Consider the following 22783-nt stretch of genomic DNA (forward strand, 5'->3'; position numbering starts at 1 on the left):
TACATATATTGTAAATAGGGAGTGCAGTGTAGTTTTGTTTAATCTCTAAGAATGCGAATCATGCAATTTTTTCATAATTCGGAAATCCGAATACAATAGATATACATGTTTTCAAGTTACATGAAGTTACTTCCTTCGGCCAGTCTATATTTATGTATGTCTATGCTTTTCTAAGACAGAAAAGATTGATTGGGGTGACTCCCCTTGGAGCCTGAAAAAAGAGTTTACGTACATAAAAATCTATATTTGTATAGGTCTGTGACTCGATCAGTCTCGGATAAGAATGTATTTCCGGTTTCCAGTATAGATCTACTCTATAGAAGTCTATGTTTGGGATGTTTATGTTCACCTACACGATTCAATGTTGAACTTAAATGTTGCCAACTAAAATTTAAAAATTAGCTTAGAAAATCAGATTCTCAGTAGTCCTAAAAAGTGCACAGAAATTTATTTATTTTTGTGTATAAAAAGTAGGCCTACCTTGTAAACACACACAGAAGTACATCCAAAAGATATCTATTTCTAGTTTTCTCCACCATAGACAAACATCTCCAAGACTTGTTTTATTTCCATATTTAAAACGTGAGATAGGAAGTCGTTAAGAACTACTTATGACAGTGGTCATCCAAATAATATGAGATACTTGTTCTAACAATGGCGTGTCATCGTTGTAAGCTTGTTTCGGTTCCCCAATGTAATCAACGTTTAAAGTAAGGAATTATACATAGGCCTTCATACGTTGTTATTTTTTTTTTTTTGTTTGTTTGTTGTTGTTTTTGTTTTTTGAAACATTAGAAATACACTTGTTAGTCTCAATGTCCTGTATACAATCTAGTTATAATATAGAAATCGGGGATTCTCATAATGAAGGAAATTCTATAAATCTTTTTTTTTTTTTTTGGGGGGGGGGGGGTGTAATCTGGTGTACAGATATTGATTATATATTATTAAAAGCAAATCCTTCACTAGAGCGTCCTTGATTTTTTTTTCTCAAATTCTCTGCCAGTCTCTCTTTTTTTCCATGTGTGTGTGTGTGTTAGATTCATTGTATCTTCATCACATTTCTGAAATCACGTTCTCTTCTTTTCGATATTTCTGTACTTATTTGATTGCTTCAAGAATGTTAGCTGGAACGTTAGAATCAAAACGCAAACAAAGAGAAGATTACTGTGATGAAGTTAATTATGAAAATCACAATGAGATTTAATTTTTTTTTGTTAATTTCCAAGAAAAAGAAACTATTTTTCTGGTAAAATCTGCTGTTTGAATGACAAAGAGGAAGATTTGAGTTTTAAACTAGTCCAAGTTCTAAATGTGTATAAAGATATACATAGATATATAAACTTTTCATGAATTTTTTCTTTCTTCTAATTAATTAATATTTCAGAAAGTTTGTTTATTTTCGTTACATTTTTTAGCGGCCCACGAAAAGGTTATCTTGAAATCAATTATATTAGAACTCCGTGAACTAGGGACTATGAACCCCAGTTAAATCTCTCGTGTTAATAAAAACATTTTTTGTTATTAGCCCATTGTGACGTAATGATTTTTTTTCCTTTGACGTCATATGGAATGAATTCTTCAAATGAAATGCTAAAACAACTCGGTATAGTAATGTTTATTAAACCTCGTTATCCCTGACTAGTATTTAAAAAAGACATGATAGCTAGATTTAGATCTAATCTAGATTTTAAGACTAGATCTAGATTTTTAAACTAGATCTGGATTTATATTCTAATTAAAATGGTTTTAGAGTCTAGATCTAGAATTTCTAGGTCTAGCTTAGACTAATATAGACTAGATCAAGATATAGAATTTCAATTTCTAGACTTAAAGTGTAGATTTTGATTTTCAAATGTCTAGATTTACTCTAGATCAATATTGCAATGTTATAATATACTAAAACTAATCTACTATTTTTAAATTTAATGTTGCATTCAGTCTATAGATAGATTATCTAGGATTTTTTTTTTTTTTTTTGCATAAATCTAATCTAAATTACATCTAAATTATTCCAAATGTATATTATAGATCTAGATCTAGTAGATATAAATCCTAAGAGTGCTAAATCAGAAGTTTAGTTTATGTAGATCTACATCCTTATTCTAGTTCCTTTTAAATGAAAATGCCAATAGCTCTGTTCATACTTGTGCTGAGACATCGAAGTACAAGCACGATATATCTGTTCTTTTTTTTTTTTTTTTCAATTACAAATCAATGCTGAAAGATTATCTAAAATCGCTCGTCTGACATATTGTACATATCTGGTAGATGCCAGGCTGTAACGTATAATATATCTCTTTATCAATAATAGGTTATTAGTTTGTAACCAGTTTGTTATTAAGTTTAGAGCAATGCCTGGTCGTACGGTTAGCGTGCTGAAATGATTATCTCGACCGTACCGGGTTGTTTATTTTACTTATTTCGGATGTTCCTTCAGAGCTGAAGATAGTTTACTTCCTAGTCCAAACCTCCCGCAGGACGACGGGGATGGGAGCGGGCAGGGTTTGAACCAGGGACGATCGATAAATCCGAACGACAGTCCGGCGCGCAAACTGCACGACCAGGCAGGGTTCATACTCTGCTCGCTGCCATCCTCCGTCTTCCAGCGAGAAGTTAATTATTTTTAACTCAAAAGGAACGAACATCCGAAAAATGTAAAACAGAAAAAAAAAATTTACAAAGGCAAAAGAATGTTTTAAAAATTATTACTTTTGATCATCAAAATTAAATCACGTCTTGACTATTCCTTGCGAATAGGCAGATCCGACAGGGATCCGACTCCGACGGGGGCCGCCTCTGAGTTTGTGTGATAATCTTGTTTTTATGTGAAACAAAACACATAAAAACTCCCCAATGTAAATAAATATCTTTTACACAGATTGGATTAGGTTAAGAAGTATTATCAAGCTCAGACAATGGACTCTGTTGATGATTCTCTAGTGTTCCACTTACCATTGTAGACATTTCACACTCATTAAATTATATCGTGAAGGAGCGAATGATTATCACATTGCTAATTCATGTAGAGTACATGTAATTGATGTATACATATAAATAATTGATGGATAATCACAACAGATGACCTAATTATTTCTTTCTAAATTTCTTTGAAACCCCCTCCCTCCCCCAACCCTTTTTCATCTTACACTTGCAGGATTTACGTTGCTAGGTAGGTTGTTCTGTTTTTTTCCCCTTCAACGAGCTGCTCCCGCCCTCTCCCCTAGTACTGTACACCCGTCAGTCTATCTGATGCGTAATGCGGTACAAATTTGTTAACAATAACCAGGTGTAGAAGATATGTATTCTCTCTCGCTCTGTGTGTGTGTATATATATATATACACGCTAAGTCCTTCCTTCAAGGAACAGTACCAGGAAAAGAAGAGGTAGGCAGAGAAAGCGATGGGAAGACAACATAAAAGAATGGACGGGCCTGCCATTGAAAGAGGTTGTATCCAAGGCAAAAGACAGAAGAATGGAGAAAGATGTTTGACAAATCCTGCGTGGTGTCCCAACGGTCCAAGAGACTAAACGATAGGTGAAGGTAAAGGTGGTGAACATCGCAGAAACCAATTTGTTAAGCTCTTGAGTTAGCAGCTCGAGTTTCGTTTACTTGGCAACATCGAAAATCAATTTAACGTCCTTGACCTTGTTTAGTTTATCATGAAAATCTCAGATATCAAAAGATGAAAATCTCAGATATCAAAAGTTGAAAATCTCTTTTTTTTTTCTATTTCTTTCAAGAAAATACTACCTCCCAGTGCAACAAGTTTCACTTTCTCTCAAAACAAAATTCCCTGCAAATATTTTTCTTAAATGAAAGAAGAAACAAGAAAAACAATTAAAATACTTTTTCAAAAACAAAGCTTCTATTAAGTGTAGATGTATCAAATAGTTTGGATCAGTCATGTCATTTAATTTGTAATAGATCTAGACTAACAACAGAGATTAGAAGTATTAATTTGTTTACTAATTGTTTTTGTTTAACGCAATTTCATGCCTTTTAGCTTTCTAAATACGTTACGATCTTATCACTTGTCTGGACCAGTTAGAACGGGGTACGGGAAGAAAGAAGGGGGTATCTAGGTGATCGCTTTTCAAAGGCATTTATACATTCAAAAAAGTAACGAACTGAACTCAAACTCATGGGCTACAGCCTCCTCAAGCCTTCTCAAGCCAATACATTAAACACTCTGCCAGCGAATCGATTATAAGAATAGAAAATTGTAAAGTTATCTAAGTATAATTTCTTTCCGTTGTTCGAAATACCAAACAAATAATTAATTACCAATACTTAATTGATTAAAAAAAATTGTATTGATTCTTGTATTGTCAGGTAGAAGAAATAATTGAGCAAAATTTCATCTTGATCCTAGATAGGGTGTGGGGGAAATGTGTAAAGCTTTTTACCAGACAGACAGACAGACAGACTGAGTTGTTATAAGCTTTGTAAAAAAAAATGGATTGTTCGCTACGTAGCTGACGTCGTTAAACCCTAAAATTCTTACCAGCATATTAAATTTAAATTAACACCGGCAGGAAAAAAAAAAACGGTTTTCCATGTTGTAGGCGAAAGTTAAAAAAAAGTTTTTTTTTTTTTTTTTGGGGGGGGGGGGGTAGAGCGCTTGAGGTTAGACTTTATCTTTATTTATGATTCTATCTATCTATCTATCTATCTATCTATCTATCTATCTATCTATCTATCTATCTATCTATCTATCTATCTATCTATCTTTCAATGTATCTATCTATCTATGACTGTCCCTATCTTTACCTAGCACCTAACCCTAAGCCTGATCTCTATCTACTTCTAAATGTCTGTTATATGAGAACAACTTTCAGGATGTCTTACAAAGATAACAAACAGAAATGTTCAAGTTTCTGGCTGTATTGGAACTTTCCATCAGTGGCAACAAGAAATAGGTTCACCTTTCTTTAGAGAGAGAGAGAGACAGAGAGAAAGAGAGAATGAGAGAGAGAGAATGAAAAAGATAAAGAAAAAAAAGATGCAGAATGTGTACGTGTATGTGAAAAGAGAGAGCGAGAGTGTGTTTGAGTCTACATGCGAAGAGTGAAAGAGAGAGAGAGAGAGAGAGAGGTGACAACAAGCACAGATTTGATTAAAGTAATCACTTTAAAAATCAAACAATTTCTCCTCTTTGAAGTCCGAGAGAGTTCTGTCCCTTGGCTTAATAACCAAACAGAGGCTTACTTTAATATTATTAAATGTATCGATTGAGTTCTTTTTCCGTCTCTCTCTCTCTCTCTCTCTCTCTCTCAGACGATCATTTTTTTTTTCACTTTCTTATCTCACTCTTTGCTTCTCATCACATTTCTCTCTTGTTTTTTTTCATCCTCTCTCTGTACCTCAAAATCTATTCTTCGTTTCTGTCACCCTTCACCTCTTTACAGATTTCTAGAGCTCAGAGTAACGCATATCTCCATTCATTTATCCATAAAACAATCAAGCCCCATACATCCTAGTAGTCTTTGTGTCTAGCAAAGAACAAAGTGGTAAAATTCTGGGTTCCAGAAATGTCCAGAAACAAAATATACATAGAGTTAAGTCTTACTTATATAAATATATACATAAAATGTATGTATATATATATATATATATATATATATATATATATATATATATATATATATATATATTTATTTATTTATTTATGATCTATGTAAAGGTTTCATTTATTATTCTGTAATTTAGATTGCGTCAATATTATATTCCTTATATATTTTCATAGTGATATAGAGGTTTACTCTGTCTGTCTCAAGGCAACCCTTCCCCCTACAGCCTCTGATTTCATGGTTCGTGATAATTAAATCTGTTAAACAGAAACAAAAAAAAAAGACCCTAAAGAAATGAGAATGTCTTTGATTTCACAAATAATTCTTTCTCTCTTTTTGATCTACTAATACTTCATTCCCCATAATGAGCTTGTATGTTATTTGAACGCTCAGGTATAAAATACACCGTCTCCGTACCTTAATTAAGGCAATTATTTTTTTGTTTTCTCCTCCCCCCACCACCCCTTCTCCCACCACCTCCCAAGTTCCGCACTTTTTTTTTTTTGTTACTTTTCTCTTTCCCTCTACTTTCCTCTTCTCTGATCTATGACGTTAGCGTGAAAGAGAAGAGAAAGGTCTGACGACAAAATGATGACGTGAAAATACAACTTTCTACTGGAACTAATTATCAGAGAGTTGGACGTGCATTGAACTGACTCGCGATGTAAGGGGGGGGGGGGAATGATCTGGCATAATTAAATGTATTTTCTTTTTACTCAGCCTTTCATTTATAAACCAACTTGCTTATAACCAAATCATTCTAACTATTAAATCCTAACATATTATAACAGCTATCCCGGCAAGACCGACGTCTAATCTTTCGCCTCAGAACCGGACACAACAGAAATACATAACATATGTTCCGGAAGCTCAAAATTAGAACTAGTGAAATGTTCCCTTGTGGAGTGTCACCAGAGAATGCTGACCATGTCCTGCAAACCTGCTTTCTTAATCAAGATGCCCGAACAAGATACTGACCTCAAAACACCCCAATAGAAAGAAAACTATATGGAGAGCTTCCAGATTTTAAAACCACAGCACAGTTCATCTCATATATTGGTCTAGTCACCTGAACGCTCCAACATAATAATATGACACATAAATAGACCCATTCTTTAAAACCAAATACTAATACAGATTCACATATAATACATTGACGTATAAACCTTTCTCTTATTTCCTCTTTGACCTATTGACTTATGAGCCATTTGCTTTCGCCCATTCACTTGTAAGTCATTAAAAAAGACACATTCATGTCTAATTTCTTAATCTATAAAACTTGCAAGTTTTTAATTGAAAAGAAAATTATTAGAGCTTAACCCAAACCTCTTTCAGGACGGCGGGGGGGGGGGGGGTGGAGACAGTGGGCAGGATTCAAACCGGGGACAACAGTCCAGAGCGCATAATGACCAGGCAGCCATCCAAACATCGTTATAACACCTCAACTTAAAATCTTTTCACTTCTATTCCTTTCATTCTCTCTAAGTCATTCATCGACACTTTATTTTTTGTGTAGACTGTTTCACTCCATTTAAAAATAGCCTCATTCTGGATTTTATTTCTCCACAGGTGCTGTTCAATTTGTGATCTGAACGCACACTAAAAAAAAATTCTAAATAGTTTTTCAAAGTAGGTTGAACTAGAACTTGAACTGGCCTATTGAGATACGAGGATTTTGTGAACTTCTAATAACGACAAACGTTACATCGTCGAAGTCCCTTGAGGTGAAATAATAATACTGATGCACTTATAACTACTTGGCTTATAAACCATTCTCTTATTTCCACTATGATGCTAAGATGTGAGACTTCTGAAAGTAAGGATTGTTTTATTGTGAGATCTCCAGGTTATAAAAGTTTGTTGGTTGTTGCTGAGGCATTGGACTGTGTTCGAACCTTAGTCTTTCAGCTGCCACAGAAATCTATCTATCTATCTATCTATCTATCTATCTATCTATCTATCTATCTATCTATCTATCTATCTATCTATCTATCTATCTATCTATCTATCTATCTATCTATCATCTATCTATCTATCTATCTGTATGTCTGTTTGAATATCTATTTATATATCTACCTATTTGTCTATCAGTCTGTCTGTCTGTCTGAACAATCTTAGCTGAGATAGATAGTTCGGGCCTAATAACAGACATCCTACTTGTCACACTTGTCATTGTTTCTGCTATATGTTTGCTTCTATTCAGAACTAAATTAAGACCTAGAACTAACTTGTTATCTGACTTGTAATGATGCTTGTGGTCCAATTGGATAAAAAAAAACTTATCACATTTTAGACTTAATAATATCAATAATCATGACACATCCAAATCAATCAATGATTGGTTTTTGTAGTCAATGATTTTTAAAGCCTCGTCAAAAGGAAATAAATGTGTATCGGTTGATCGATTTCTTGATGGATCGATTTTCATTTCCTTTTAAATTTAGCAAACAAAGATGGTCACGTTATAACTATTTCGTGGATGAAAAACGTTTCAACAGACAAGTTACTACAAGAAACCATCAAGTCTTTCAGTTGAGTCTGGAAGGTTAGAGAGTGGGCTAAAAGGACTCAAAAGTAAAGTAGCAATTATACATAAAACACTGAACCATAATCTTCAAATACAAAAACAAAATTTAATAAATTACTCTGAAAGACACAAAGATAAAGGCACATTCCTCGTCCCATATGCTAGGAAAAAGGAGTACAAATACTCCTTCTTCCCTAGTGCTATTAGAGCATGGAATGGGTTGCCTGAGCTAGCCAGGAAAACCAGTGACTTGGCAGAATTTAAGTCATTGGTTAATATGCATGACTAAATGCATGACGCGTAGGACGTAATCATCTTCTTTTTTGAAGTAACGTCTGTATTATAAAAGATAAGATAAGATAAGAATGTTCTTTACAAGCTTTAAAAGTTTTAGATCTTGGTTAAATAAATGTAAAAAAAACAAAACACAAAGCTTAAAATAAATTAAATCCCTGAATAAAATCCAACTTTAATTTTCACCATGAACTGTCTGAGTGAAGCTGTGGTACGAACGTAAAGTTCCCTTGTTATCAATATAATGATTTCGTTTTATGTTGTTTAATTCTCAAGGATGATAAAGATTATTATTATTGTATGTATATACTAATACGCCATTTAGTGTTGAGATTTGTATAAACATAGTAAGTAAAGTTCCCCATTTTAGACCATGTGGTCTACGGGGCCGATAATGTAAAGGTCATCTATTTCTGTGGCCTACGGTTAACGAGGGTTTCATATATCCAGTACAACGACCAACCGCCTTTACTTTTCTAACTAATGTCAGATAACCATTACAGCTGGTTGGACTCAGAAGCGCCCTAAAGATCCCGAAATTAAAAATCCTAGTCTTCACCAGGATTTAAAACCAGCACCCCTGATTCAGAAGCCAAGCGCTTTAACACTTTACACACTAAATGTATTGATTGATTGATTTCCAGTGTTACTTTTTTATTTACATAGCAATATTAAGATTTCTTTGTCCAGGCAAATTTTATTTTAACGTATTTCTACCTCTCCATTCCCCCTAGATCTATACTGGCCACGTCTGTTTCTAAAGCAAGTGTCCATGTATAAACACGGGCCCGTTTAATTCATCAACACAGAGACCCTAACTAGGAGCCAAATGGCTCCGTCTTTAGATGACTGCCTATACAGATGACTAGGTAATCCTTCCCACTGAACAAACTTCATCGATCTCTCTCTCTCACACACACACACTGGCCACACCAGGCCAATCTCTTGATCAACGTCAGCATCTGTTACACTGGCGGAATAATGTCAACAATTTCGACTCTTTTCTGAGGCTTGATAAGAAGAGGGAGAGATGGGAGAGGGAGAGATGGGAGAGATGCGAGAGGGAGGGATGAGGGAGAAGAGGGAGATAAAGAGTGAGGGAGATAAAAAGAAAAGAACATAAATATAAATAGAGTGAGTGCATATAAGAGAGGAAGAGAGTTAAACAGTAGAACAAAGAGATAGAGTCCCAGTTAATGAGATTAAAACAAAGAGTGAGTATAATATTCCAAACTTTCCCAAACTTTTTCCTTAACGGAACACTTCGCACATTCAGAGTATTTAGTGGAACACTTTGTTTAGTTTTTAGAGAAAATAATTCACGTGGTGGCCAACTAGTTAATTATTCCAGTAGGTCGTGGAACACCTACCTATTCAGGCCTCGCTGAACTCTTGTGTGAGTTCCGCGGAAAGACAGATTGGGAAATACTGCGGCATAGTTCAATCATAGAAAGAATGTATTTAAAGATCAACAGAGTATATTGCAAATGCTGCATTTATTTGACTGAAACATGTTATCCAATTCCCAAACTTACTGACTGACTGACTGACCTAGTAATTGTATTGTTCAGATTCTATGGGATAGGTGACCAGTTACAAAATGAATGACTGACTGACTGACTATCCCTTGGTCTATTGGACCGTCGGGGCACCATGCAAGACTCGTTTACAAATTGAAATACGCTAATTTAAAATGTTTGGACACTCATTTGTTGAACCTTACAGTGGATAAAATAAAAAGGCAAGTACTTTTCAGACCTTGTGATCTGGGGAAAATAATGTAACGGCCATCTCTTTCTTTGGCCGACGGTTAACGAGGATATCATGAGGCCAGCAAAACGACCAACGCATGTACTTTCCCCAACTAATCTCAGGTACACATTAGAGCTGGGTAGATCAAGGCATAGTCCTAAAAATCCCCGAAATTCAAAATCCCAGTCTTCACCGTCAAAATGGCCACGTTAATATTACAATAAAGTGCTTTTATTTTCCAAAGAAATAGGACATCTTTAGCTTGAGCTTAGTTTCGTACTTTATTTTTCTCAAAATTTCATGATATAGCAAACTTGGGATTATATAACTGTATTAAGTTGAATACATGTGGGAAAATATTAATGTACAATAGGGGGGGGCGCATTGTCTAGGAAAGAAAGACTTTATCGATGCTAGGTTTATCTGGGTATATATTTCACCCCATTGCTATTTAATTTTAAAAAACAACAACAAATGAATAAATGAATTGAGCATGTGTTTATATGTGTGCGTGTGTGTTTATTTTTACAAGTGTAGACCAGAAAGGTAATTAACTGGAGACTGATTTGTTATCTGTTATCTATGTTTGTTTGTAAAGTGTTAGAAAAAAACAAACAAACCGGAAATGACGTATGGTCGGACTTTCTCGATTAATGGCCCACCCTGTATTTATAAGAATCACCTTCACCTTTACCTATCCCTTAGTCTGTTGAACCGTTGGGGCACCATACATGATCTGTTCACCGTATTTCTCCATTCCTCTTCTTATAAGGATAGGCAAGTGATATTTAAGCAAAAGTGGCACTTTAAAACAAAGAAATTTCAAGATGTCTGTCTTTAGGAACTAAAGGTGAACGAGTTCATGGAACCATCCAGAGGAAGTGCTTTGTTCTCGTAATTCACAATCAAATCAAAACCACCAACATGCAACTTTTTTTTTTAATTGTAGCAATAACAACCCTAAATATTATTTTTTTAAAGTTTCAAAAGTATTGCATTTTGAAACCCTTTCTTCAAGTCTGTAAAATGTGACAATATATCTCGTATCCGTAATGAAAAATCCATTTTTTTTAAAAAGCAAAGCTTATCTAAAGGGGAAGAACTTCGCCCTTAAAACTATATATATATATACATATCAATAATGTACAAGTTATTTCTCTTATTCAATATCAAACAAAGTAATCAATTGGGTCTACCAATTATTAATTGACTAATTGGTCATTTTAGTTTATTGATTCATGTTTGTTAGGTACAATAAATAATTGTTTAAAGTCTCAACTTGGTCGGAGAATGCGTGAGTGAGAAATAGCGTTAACAATTATTTAAGGGGACTATAGCCTACAAATTTAGCCTTATTTGTGAATACTGAAGGATTAGTTTCCCTTGTTGGTATCAAACAAAATAATTAATTACCACTTCTTAATTGACAAATTGGTTCCTTTTTTATTATTATTGATTCGTGTCTTGAGTTTGGCAATGAATAATTATGCGAAGTTTCAACTTGATCGGAGAATGGGTGTGGGAGAAATTAAGTGTACACACTTTTTTACTATACAGACAGACAGATAGACGGACAGACAGACAGATCGAGTTGATATAAGCTTTGTAATAACGAAGATGTTGTACCAACTTCTACCATGTTATCAGATTATAACCCAAATCGCGTAACTACCCTTTAGGGATTTTTTCACACTAAAAGTTTATCACGGTCATCTGTTCTTTCTTTAAACTTCCAGTTTAAAGATCCAGTTTTCTTTCTTGAAGCAATAAAGCACGGCTAGAAAGAAAAAGAAGGTAAAACCATATGAAGAAATATGGTAGTGAGAGCTATAAAAAAAAAATAGCGAATGTTTTTATTAACAAGGAAAAGAAGTTCTCCTGTACAAAATCAGTGTCCACATTGAACAAACGAACACAAAGCTCGTTTCTTTATCTGACATTATTAGAAATGTGTTTGAAATGATAATGGTACACTTTTGTTGTAAACCTTTAGATCAAAATCTACACCTCCCTTCTTTCTCTCGGGTTGAGGTCACTTCAAAATAAGTTGTTAGCGCCCCCCGGGCACTCAACCACCATTTTTCTCCCGTTGACTCCTTGCGAGATCAAAGTTAATGGTTTTGGAAGACGATGTCTTTAAGTCAAACCTTATTTACCCCACACACTCACACACTTGAATCTCCAATCACACACACACATACACAAATGAAAACTCAATTTTCAAATAGATGCTTAACCCTTATCAAAAACACACACAAACACATACTTTCTCCCCCCTCCCCCCCCCCCCTCAACAAAAAAAAAAGGAAAAACAATATAAAAAAAATGACCTGTCAACGTCAACCACAAAGTGAAACATAGGTAGGTAATACATACGCAGTCAGAAAAATGGACAGACAAATTGACAGACCGATAAACAGTTAGATATGCGGACTTAAGAACTTAAGAAGTCTCAAATAGCAGTGCATAATTACCTTAGTATACTTCCTTTGTTTTTCAATACCTTTACATACTACATATTTATTTCAAATTGAAATTGCAGTCTACTCAGCACGTTCGTGTAATTCTATTCAATCTAATGCTACAAAACCTAAACTGTCTCAACGCACTGATTTCTATCTGGCTACTTGACGAATCTATTCATAAGCTTGACTACCAATTATAATTAAATCATCCGTGTGGATCTCTAATGTTCGTCCAGGCATAGGTTCACGGCAGAGCATAAATACTATGCTGTCTCTTTTAATAGAGTTAGTTTGCTCTGTATTTAAAAGATATTTAGCGACGAATGTTCTTCAGATCGCTATTAAATTCTCCGCTAAATGTGTATGTAGCGTAGTTCTTACTAACGCACACCAGATCAAGAAACACACACACACACACCGCTACCGCGTTTTCATTATTCTAGTATTCTAAGTAAAGTGCATCCTACTTACACCAAGATACAGCAGTAGTTGATAACATAGATCTATCCAGTGTCAAAACCTGCAATGACACCGCTAATACTATCCCTCTTGGCACTGCCCCAGAAGTACCAACACAAACAGAGCACAAGATCAACTAGTCTACAAAGTAAATAATTCTTTTCCAAAATGCCAGCAACATTGGCTTGATGTAAGACTACAAACAAATCATTCATTCACTACTGCTGACTCCCCCCCCCCCCTATTTTTTTCACTCCCCCCCTCTTCAGCTGTGACTCGATGTGTGTCTGACAGTGACAGTATAAACCTTATCGGTGCAAATAAGCTCAGGTATACTGTCACTGCTGACCTGCCCACCCCACTTTCTGTTCTAAGCAGAATTCCGTCTAGAATTCCCAACCTGCATTGTATATATATATATGTACATGTGTGTCATTTATCTACTTAGCACACCTATGTATGTATCTATAGTATAGCCTTATGTTATCGACACATGTGATCAATGTGTATAAATAGGCTACTGGGGTATGAAATACTGGTTAATTTTCGATAACACATCGCTGTCAACAATCTAACAATTTTGGTTTAAGCACTTGCCCTAGAAGTGTTTAATTATACAGGCTTGCGCGCTGGACTGTCGTTTGGATTTATGATGGTCCCGGGTTCAAACCCTGCCCGCTCCCATTCCCCGTCGGCCTGCGGGAGGTTTAGACTAGGAAGTAAATTATCTTCAACTCTGAACATCCGAAACATGTCAAACATTTTACATACAACAACAACATATTTCTTAGCAGATATAATAGTGGGGGGCCTATCTTGCATGAACAGTGGGCGCTGGATGGGGAGTGCAGTGAATATCAAGGGGTCCGCCAAAAGTCAAGGCCCACTATTGTTTAAAAGGACAATGTTTTCAAGGAAATTACATTTTTAAACAAATAGAGTTACTCATCCTTTTGAACCTTTTATTTTCAATCAATCAAATTTATTAAGAGCGAGCTACGCCTTTTAAGTAGGCAACATTACGACATTGAATACTATGAGAATAACGACATTCTGAATATTTAGCAGAACACTTAGCTTATTTTTTGTAAAGAGATTAATCCACGCGGTGGCCTACTTGCTAATTACTCCAGTAGTTCGTGGAACACCAATTCAGGACTCGTGGAACACTAGGGAAAACTTGGAGCATAGAATCAGCCAAAAACAAGGTTACAAAGACAGTATGTGTGGAAACACAAACTCAAAAAGGCCCCCGAAGTGGTCCACCCAGGCAGGTAAAAAGGCAGGTATCAATATTTTCAGAAAGAACATCAGAATTAAATTCTATCAAAGACAAATGACAAAGAAGAATGGAGAAAGAAGGTTGACAGATCTTGTGTGGTGCCCCAGCGGTCCAGCAGACCAAAGGATAGGTGAAAGTGAATGTGAAGTTAAATTCGAACCTAGGCTAACTGATGTCTTATAATGTATCTAATTGATCTAATTGTTTTGTAAAGTGTCAATCTTTTATTCAAATCCTCAAAAAAAAAAAAAACACCATTTCCTTAAAAAAAACAATTCCCTGAGTTCAGTATTCTATCTGCTTTGTGGTGCGTTGCAGTTCATAGGATACTATGAAAAACTACTTATTAATTGTTGTTTTAAATTATGTCGAACTTATATGCATACTAAATAGATTTTTTTCTCATTAAAAAGTAAACATTATTTTTAGGTAAATGTAGTAGTTAGTAGGACAGAACTTACATAACGTAGCAATATAAATGTAAAAAAAAAAAATTAACAAAAAGTCTAAAACCATTTGCATAAATGTGTTAAAAATATGGTAAATAGTGGTCTCCCCTACTAAAGAGCCTCTCGTGTTTTTTACTATTAATAGTGAATAGTTGTAAAAGTGGTGTATTTTTGTGAAAAAACTGCTTGCGTAAGTGATTTAAAAAATTAGATTTTTCGCTTTTAGAAAATAAAAAAGTAGCCGTTGCATCAGAACTTTGAATGGACTAAAATATTATGATGTCGGATTTTCACCATCTTTTCTAGTTTACAAGATCTAAACGGGACAGACGGGCAGACGGACAGACATTTCACACAAAACTAATAGTGTCTTTTCCCCTTTCGGGAGCCTCTACAAAAATGACTTAGCAAAACGGAACAGGAATAGAGTTTGAGTATTATGTAACAGGTATTCTTTGGATTCAGATTTATTAACGTTTCTATCTACTACAGTGTTTCCCAAACTGTGTTCCGAGGAACACTGGTGTTCCACGAAGCCTGAATAGGTGTTCCGCGAACTACTGGAATAATTAAATAGTAGGCCACTACGTGAATTAATATTTAAAAAAAAAAAGCAAAGTGTTCCGCTAAATATTCCGAATTTTGCGAAGTGTTCCAGTAAGGACAAAGTTTGGGAAACACTGATCTACTAGATAAGAACAATAAGAACAATAAATTTTCCTTAACATGAGGCATCCATATCTAATAACAATTATCAGTTGTCTACGATTTCTTCCTCTTGAAATCAGCATGGAAATATTAGTAACAGGTTTTATTTCATTGTGTTTGTTTATTCATCATTATTATTATTATTTTGAAGGTTCTTTTTCGCCTTTTAAATGTTTCTATTCTGTGATTATATTTATTATTATTTTCTGTCTTCTTCTTACTGTCTTCTTACATCGAAGACGTCTGCCCCGGATGGACGTGGTATAGGATGGTTTAATGAAAGAAGAAGTTTTAGCTAAGCGGATCTATCTGTTCATTTACAACAGTGTTTCCCAAAGTGGGGTACGCGTACCCCCAGGGGTACTGGAAGACTTTGGAGGATGTACGCGTTGCACCTCATTAACTGTGCTGATGTTTTTAAATACCCAGTTATTATGTTCTGTTAATACATTAAAGTGGAGGGGGGGAGGGGTACTCAGCATTACAAAAGTTATAAAAGGGGTACACATAGGTCAAAAGTTTGGGATTCTGACCAGGGCTTTTGCGAGAGAGGATTTAAACCTCTCTAGCACTCACTCAAATGGAGTTTGTTGATGATGACGAATGATCTGTTCATTTAAGACTTTTGGAAATACTTTTGTCTGGGTAGATGTTAGTAGATCTATGCCTTTTTTTTTATATCTATATTTTAAAAATCCTTTAAATATACCTCTAACTGTACGTATGAATTACAATCAGACCAGGAACAGGTCGTCACAATTTAAAAAAAACAAAACATCTCAATATTTTGTGTACAATCCTACATGTTTTGTGACTTCCTCTGAATCTGACTCTAAACCTTCGACATAAATTCACGCTACCTACTGAGTTAATCATTAAAAAAAAAAAACATAGATCTAGGGCCATGAAACACAGATCTAGGTCTAGTCTATCCCACCACCACCACGTACTTGTTTGACATATCCATCGATCTACATATATCCACTATATCGTCTGCCTAATCAGTTTCACCTTTCACACGTACTGTGCAGCAACATGTCATGAAGTGAAAAAAAGTTCTGCTACTTTGAACTTTTCAACTTCCATTTACATATATGTGTCCGAAAAAAATGTAAATGATCATTCGAGATGACCAGTCACCGGTACTCAGTCAAAATGGACATATCTGTCACTGTCCTAAGGTGAACATCTGGATATATGGCCAGTAGTTGTGTGAAACAAAATCTATCTGGACTATTCGTACATTACTATGTAGATCTAGAGTAGGCCTAGTTAGCAGAACACTGTCTCCGAGGTTGACGATGAGTGCAGCCATTTTTAATGCACAACCATATACATCATGTCAATTTAATGTTCTTAATGATAAGCATGTGCTACGTTAGCCCTGGCTAATTGTTCCGCTAACGAGAATCTTTATATAGTGTGCTTTTTAAGCTAACATTATAAATAGAAGTCCAAACTAAAGCAACATTAATAAATAGAAGTCCAAACTAAAGCAACATTTATAAATAGAAGTCCAAACTAAAGCAACATTTATAAATAGAAGTCCAAACTAAAGCAACATTAATAAATAGAAGTCCAAACTAAAGCAACATTAATAAATAGAAGTCCAAACTAAAGCAACATTAATAAATAGAAGTCCAAACTAAAGCAACATTAATAAATAGAAGTCCAAACTAAAGCAACATTAATAAATAGAAGTCCAAACTAAAGCAACATTAATAAATAGAAGTCCAAACTAAAGCAACATTAATAAATAGAAGTCCAAACTAAAGCAACATTTATAAATAGAAGTCCAAACTAAAGCAACATTTATAAATAGAAGTCCAAACTAAAGCAACATTTATAAATAGAAGTCCAAACTAAAGCAACATTAATAAATAGAAGTCCAAACTAAAGCAACATTAATAAATAGAAGTCCAAACTAAAGCAACATTAATAAATAGAAGTCCAAACTAAAGCAACATTAATAAATAGAAGTCCAAACTAAAGCAACATTAATAAATAGAAGTCCAAACTAAAGCAACATTTATAAATAGAAGTCCAAACTAAAGCAACATTTATAAATAGAAGTCCAAACTAAAGCAACATTTATAAATAGAAGTCCAAACTAAAGCAACATTTATAAATAGAAGTCCAAACTAAAGCAACATTTGCTAGAAGACCAAAACGATGCAATATTAGCTACTGGAAAATAATCATGAGTTAAAATTGGATTTAATGCGATCGGACAGTTAGGCTAATGCTAAAAATAAATTGCATTTCTAAATAATTGTAATAATATCTCTGTCCTGAGTGTTTTGTATTTTATCCAAAAAATAAAAGTAAAAAAAAATTATATCTTTATTTCGTTGGGGAGCGTGATGGTCGGGTGTTAAAGCACGAACTGAAATGGTCTCGAGATCTGGATCTAATCCTGGTGAAGACTAAGATTTTGAAGTACGGGTTCCTTTAGGTCTTTCTCCGAGTGGCCTGAGTTCTACACCCAAAACAGTTATGACATAATGAATAGATCTAATCTACAGTAAAGTATATTTGACGGTTGGTCGTCGGTCTGGCCACGTGACACCCTCGTTAACCTTAGATAATCGAAATTGATGAGATTTACATTATCCATGCCATGGATAACAAGATCTGAAACTCAACTTTTATTTTTATAAATCTATAATCGGTTGTTAGCAGATTTCTGTGTATTCACTTTGAAGTGTTTATGTACACTTTTTAATAAGATCAAGATCCAGATTTATAGAACCTAGATTAGATCTACTTTTTACGATATCCAAAAGGCAAAAACGTTGTGATGTTATTGAAATATATTGAAATTAACCAAAGAACCTAGACCTAGATCTAGAGTCTTATTTTTAATTAGAATTAGATCTACTCTAGAATCAGACATTAAAGAACATTTATTTCATTGTACTTACCAAAAGTTAGAAATATTACAAAGTTATAATCCAGACAATGTTCACAACAAAGCTGTACTAAGCAGTCCACTAGTGTGTAAATAGTATTCCTTGAAAAGTCGCGCACTAGACTTAGACTAGTCACAGGAGAATAAACTATAACCCGATTCAATCACTGGCACACGATCGATAAATCAATAGACATTCAACACTCTACGCGAACTAAAATCTGGGAGTAGATCTATGCACTGAGGGCTACAAACTTTCCTATTATAATTGAAAATGAAATTGCGTTGTTAAATCCTGATATTCCTGTTGTTCCTTTTTTCGTTTCATAAATCAGAGAATGAAAATGGAGTTATTTTTATCTTTTATCACTAAAAGAAAAAAAACAACTTAAGTAGTATTAATACACTGTTAAAAAATGTACTGTATATCTAGATCTATATCCAAAACAAACCTAGCAGACACACTCAAGGATAAACTAACACACACTTTGAACACGCGTCGATCTTACTTCTGCCGCCTCGCAGTGCTAAACAGTGCCAGACGTGAAGTCATAGTTTTCACGTAACGTTGTTATCTCCCCCTCCCTTTTTCTCTCGCGCCTTATTTCCCCCCTTCTCTCAGTCTCTCACGCTTCTTTTTTTTTTTTTTTTAATCCTCGCGCGCTCTCGCTCGCGCGGAAAGACAATGCATTGGGGCCACAAAGCTCGCGCGACACCAAGGCTAAAGATGCTATGCGCGCGTTGTGAGGTTATTAATTAAAACGTGAACGTAGAATAGCGAGGGGAGAGGGACAAGGTGATTTTTGATTTTTTTGGGGGGACTGGGGTGGTGTACGGGTGACCCTCACTTTTAACTGTTAATGATGCTCGGAGCTTCTGTGGTTATATCTTAGACTAGAGGATCTAGAGATCAAATTACTTTACAGAGAAACTTAAGGTGGCGCAAGACAAATTTAAATCTGCAACCATTGTAATGGGGAAAAGATAAATAAAGATTTGACTTCATGACGCCATCGTTTAGTCGATTATAGACTTTATTATTTGTTTTTCTTTAGTGACTTTTTTTTCCAGGCGGCCCCCGTAGTTTGGGGGGGGGGGGGGGAATTTTCATGGGGGAGGGGGGGAGAACGCAGATATGACAGGACAGCAAGAGATCTAGGAGAGAGTAGCCTATAAATAGTCATTAGAGCTTAACTGATATAAGTTAAAAGTCCAAAATAGTTCATTTCATAGATGGACAGTTTATAACTTATCTCATTCATCTTTATTTTTTGTATTTTAAGCCAACCAAATTAGATGTAGTTTTATTTGATATGTTTGACACCATAATGCATCCAAGTCATTTTTTGTTTGTCTTGTACCTACGCCATTATTTATTTGTGTGTTTCCCTTGTAAACCCCATCGAATACTTCTACAGGCCTCGCTAAGATAAACATCCTTCCTTTTTACACTGTAACGGAACTCATAGCAAATAAATACATAACAACGAATAAGAACAAAATACCCAGTCCATCATCTACTAGGCACAAAAATAGGTTACTGTCTCAAAGTCATTTTTATATGCCTGTATAGCACGTGAGTGGGCAGGGAGGAGCTTGAGTAAGTGGCTATATTTAAAGATTGTATAAGTTTCTTACATTATTCATTGATATTAAATCGCGCTATTAAACATTAAAGTGTCAATTTATCGATACTGGTCATAGGTTAGGTTAGGGGGTAGTTTATCTATCTATCTACTATCTATCTATCAAGCTATCTATCTATCTATCTACTATCTATCAATCAAGCTAATTATCTATATATCTACCTATCTATCTATCAACAAATAAATCTATCAGCGTCAAAGTCCTAGAAAGAGATGAGAGGTAGGGTTATAACTCGTCTATCTAGCTTCTGTATACATGTGTACACACAGCATGGGCATAGCCAGGGGGGGGGTTCTTGGGGTTCAAACCCCCCCCCCCCGAAATGAAATCCCTCCCCCCCGCAGGGGGGGGGACGCAATTAAGTGACTGATTTTTGCTTTCATTTTGTTTATTTTAGGTGAGATTTTAATACTAAATCATCACTTACCACAGCACAGCCGAGGCAGTTTTGAGTTAAAAACCCTCTACCAGCGGGTTTTGAGTTTAAATCCCCCTACCATGGGGTTTTGAGATTTTAAAAACCCCTATCAGGGGGTTTTGAGATTTTAAAACCCCCTATCAGGGGGTTTTGAGATACAAATCCCTCTACCAGGGGGCTTTGAGTTTAAAACCCCCTACAGGGGGTTTTGAATTTTAAACCCCCTACCAGAGGTTTTTGCAGTTAAATCCCCCTCTTCTATAAAACAAAAAAAAATGCAAACGAAAATCCCAAATTCCAACAGCACAGTTGAGGAAGATTTTGATTTTAAAACCCCATCCAAAATTTACGATAACCCCATCTTCAATATCAAAAAAGCAAATTACACACTCAAAATTCTATGAGCGTAGCCAAAGGGGTTTTGAGTTTAACCCCCCTCCCCCTTCCAGTTGGGGTTTGAAGCTAAAAAGTACCTCTTCAATAAAAAAAAAAAGCAAATTACACACTATAAAATCTATGAGCGTAGCCAAAGGGGTTTTGAGTTTAAATCCCCCTCCTCCAGATGGCTTTTTCTTTAAAGTTTAAAACCCCTCCAGATGGTTTTGAGTTTAAAATTCCCCTACAGAGCGTTTAGAGTTGAAAACCTCTCTCTTCAATATTATTTTAAAGCAAACTACAGTCACCAAATTCTATGATCGTAGCTAAATGGGGTTTTAAATTAAAAACAAAACAAACAAAAAACCCAGAGATTTTTTAGTTTAAAACCCCTCAACAGATGATTTGACGAAAAAAACTTTCCTTTTCGATATAAAATCTAAAGCGAAATACAGGCATGTAATTCCAAGAGCGTAATCAAGAGAGGTTACAAATTTCTACCAGTGGCTTGGGCTCCATTAATTAAGTGTGAATAGTCTTCTGCCGAAATTGAAAATCATTAAATGTGTCTCAACAAAGATGGCTAAGACAGATTTTAGGAGTCAGTCATAGAGATCGGGTCTAAATCAAAGAAATCATATGCCGAACTGGGAGTCGAATCCTTAGTAAGGTTGTGACAGAGCGTCGCATGAGGTTTTGCGGGACAAGTTTTCCGACAAAATGAATTACGCAAAATAAGAGTTGAGGAAACAGCTTGCCGAAAAATGCGCCGAACGGCGCGAGAGGGTCTAAGTCAGTAAGAATAGCACATTAGGTTTGTGAAATAAAACTTTTTAATAGCAAGATAATGCACTGTAGATACCTCAGAATATGCATTTTGTTGGCTTTCAATACCAGAAATAGTGCTCGGCGGCGGGGCTTCGCCCCGCGCTGGGGGAGCACTGCGAACTCCCCCAGACCCCCTTGCTAGCAAGGGCGGGGAGTCTACAATAAACAATAAACGTCTTCCGAAAGGGTCAGAGTGTAATAAAGATTAATTATGTACACACACACACACACACACATATATATATATATATATATATATTTTTTTTTTTCGTGGGGGGGTCGGGGGGGGGGGAAATCCCCCCCAAAACCCTCCCCGAAAAAAAATCCTGGCTACGCCCATGACACACAGGTCTTTATATTCTGGTATCACAAACTTAAACCAGTCCATTGGTTTCCGAACCTTCCACTCTTTGCAAACATAATCAGCTCTAATTCTTCTTCTAAAGACTGACTCTAGACTGACTCTAGACTGACTCTAAACTGACTCTTGTAAGTACTTTAGCCCCACTATGTTTTATTTTTTTTTACTATCAAACTATTCTCCAATCAGACTTACGACAATGAATATCGATCAGTGATCTAGGATTGATCTCTCAGTCTAACAAGACCAGACTAGATCTAGTTCCAGGTCAGAATGTCTTACAGGCGTAAGGTTGACCTGAATCTACATGTGTGCTGTCGAGATGAAAAGTTAAGTTCTTTGTCTACACACATGTGTCTTCTAAGGGGGGGGGGGAGAGAGAGAGAGAAGGGTGTGATACACGGCTATAAATAAAGGTGACGGTTCACTGTCATCGTGACCTCCGTGACCGTCATATCGAAGGCGCCGCTGTCATACAATGGCTTTGGGTAACAGGAGCCAGTGCTGGAGTGAACAGACTACTATTATTCATGATCATATATTTGTATCAACCATCACAATAAGCAAACATCAGCATAACATCAAGCTATCACAAAGGGTTTTATTAGTTACAATAATATAAAATAATTTTAAAATAAAATAAATGCACACACAAACTGCAAACATACAAACATTTTAGAAGGGAGAGAACCATTAAAAATATTCAAAATATCAAAAAAATGAAGTGATGAC

The 22783-nt window shown here is 35.4% G+C and overlaps 1 protein-coding gene and 1 long non-coding RNA gene across 5 annotated transcripts in view; one reads left to right on the forward strand and one right to left on the reverse strand.

Annotated features, from left to right (window-relative positions):
- Positions 1–22321, reverse strand: part of LOC106071704 (uncharacterized) — a 212782-nt gene extending 190461 nt beyond the window's left edge. The window contains exons 1-2 of one of the 3 annotated variants that reach the window (XM_013231865.2): positions 22065–22321; positions 18436–18791 (exon numbers count right to left, since the gene is read on the reverse strand). The gene's annotated coding sequence lies outside the window, so the exon portion shown is untranslated. Of the gene's footprint in view, positions 1–13084; positions 13296–18435; positions 19068–22064 lie in introns of those variants that run through there. The other 2 variants (XM_056012920.1, XM_013231867.2) reach the window with 2 other exon arrangements.
- LOC129923141 (uncharacterized) overlaps positions 7085–22783 on the forward strand; it is a 29155-nt gene continuing 13456 nt past the window's right edge. For both annotated transcript variants that reach the window (XR_008775080.1, XR_008775081.1), the window contains exon 1: positions 7085–7299. This is a non-coding gene — a long non-coding RNA (uncharacterized LOC129923141). The remainder of the gene's footprint in view (positions 7300–22783) is intronic.

The sequence above is a fragment of the Biomphalaria glabrata genome, chromosome 15 (genome assembly GCF_947242115.1).
Source record: "Biomphalaria glabrata chromosome 15, xgBioGlab47.1, whole genome shotgun sequence".
Lineage (NCBI taxonomy): Eukaryota > Metazoa > Mollusca > Gastropoda > Planorbidae > Biomphalaria > Biomphalaria glabrata.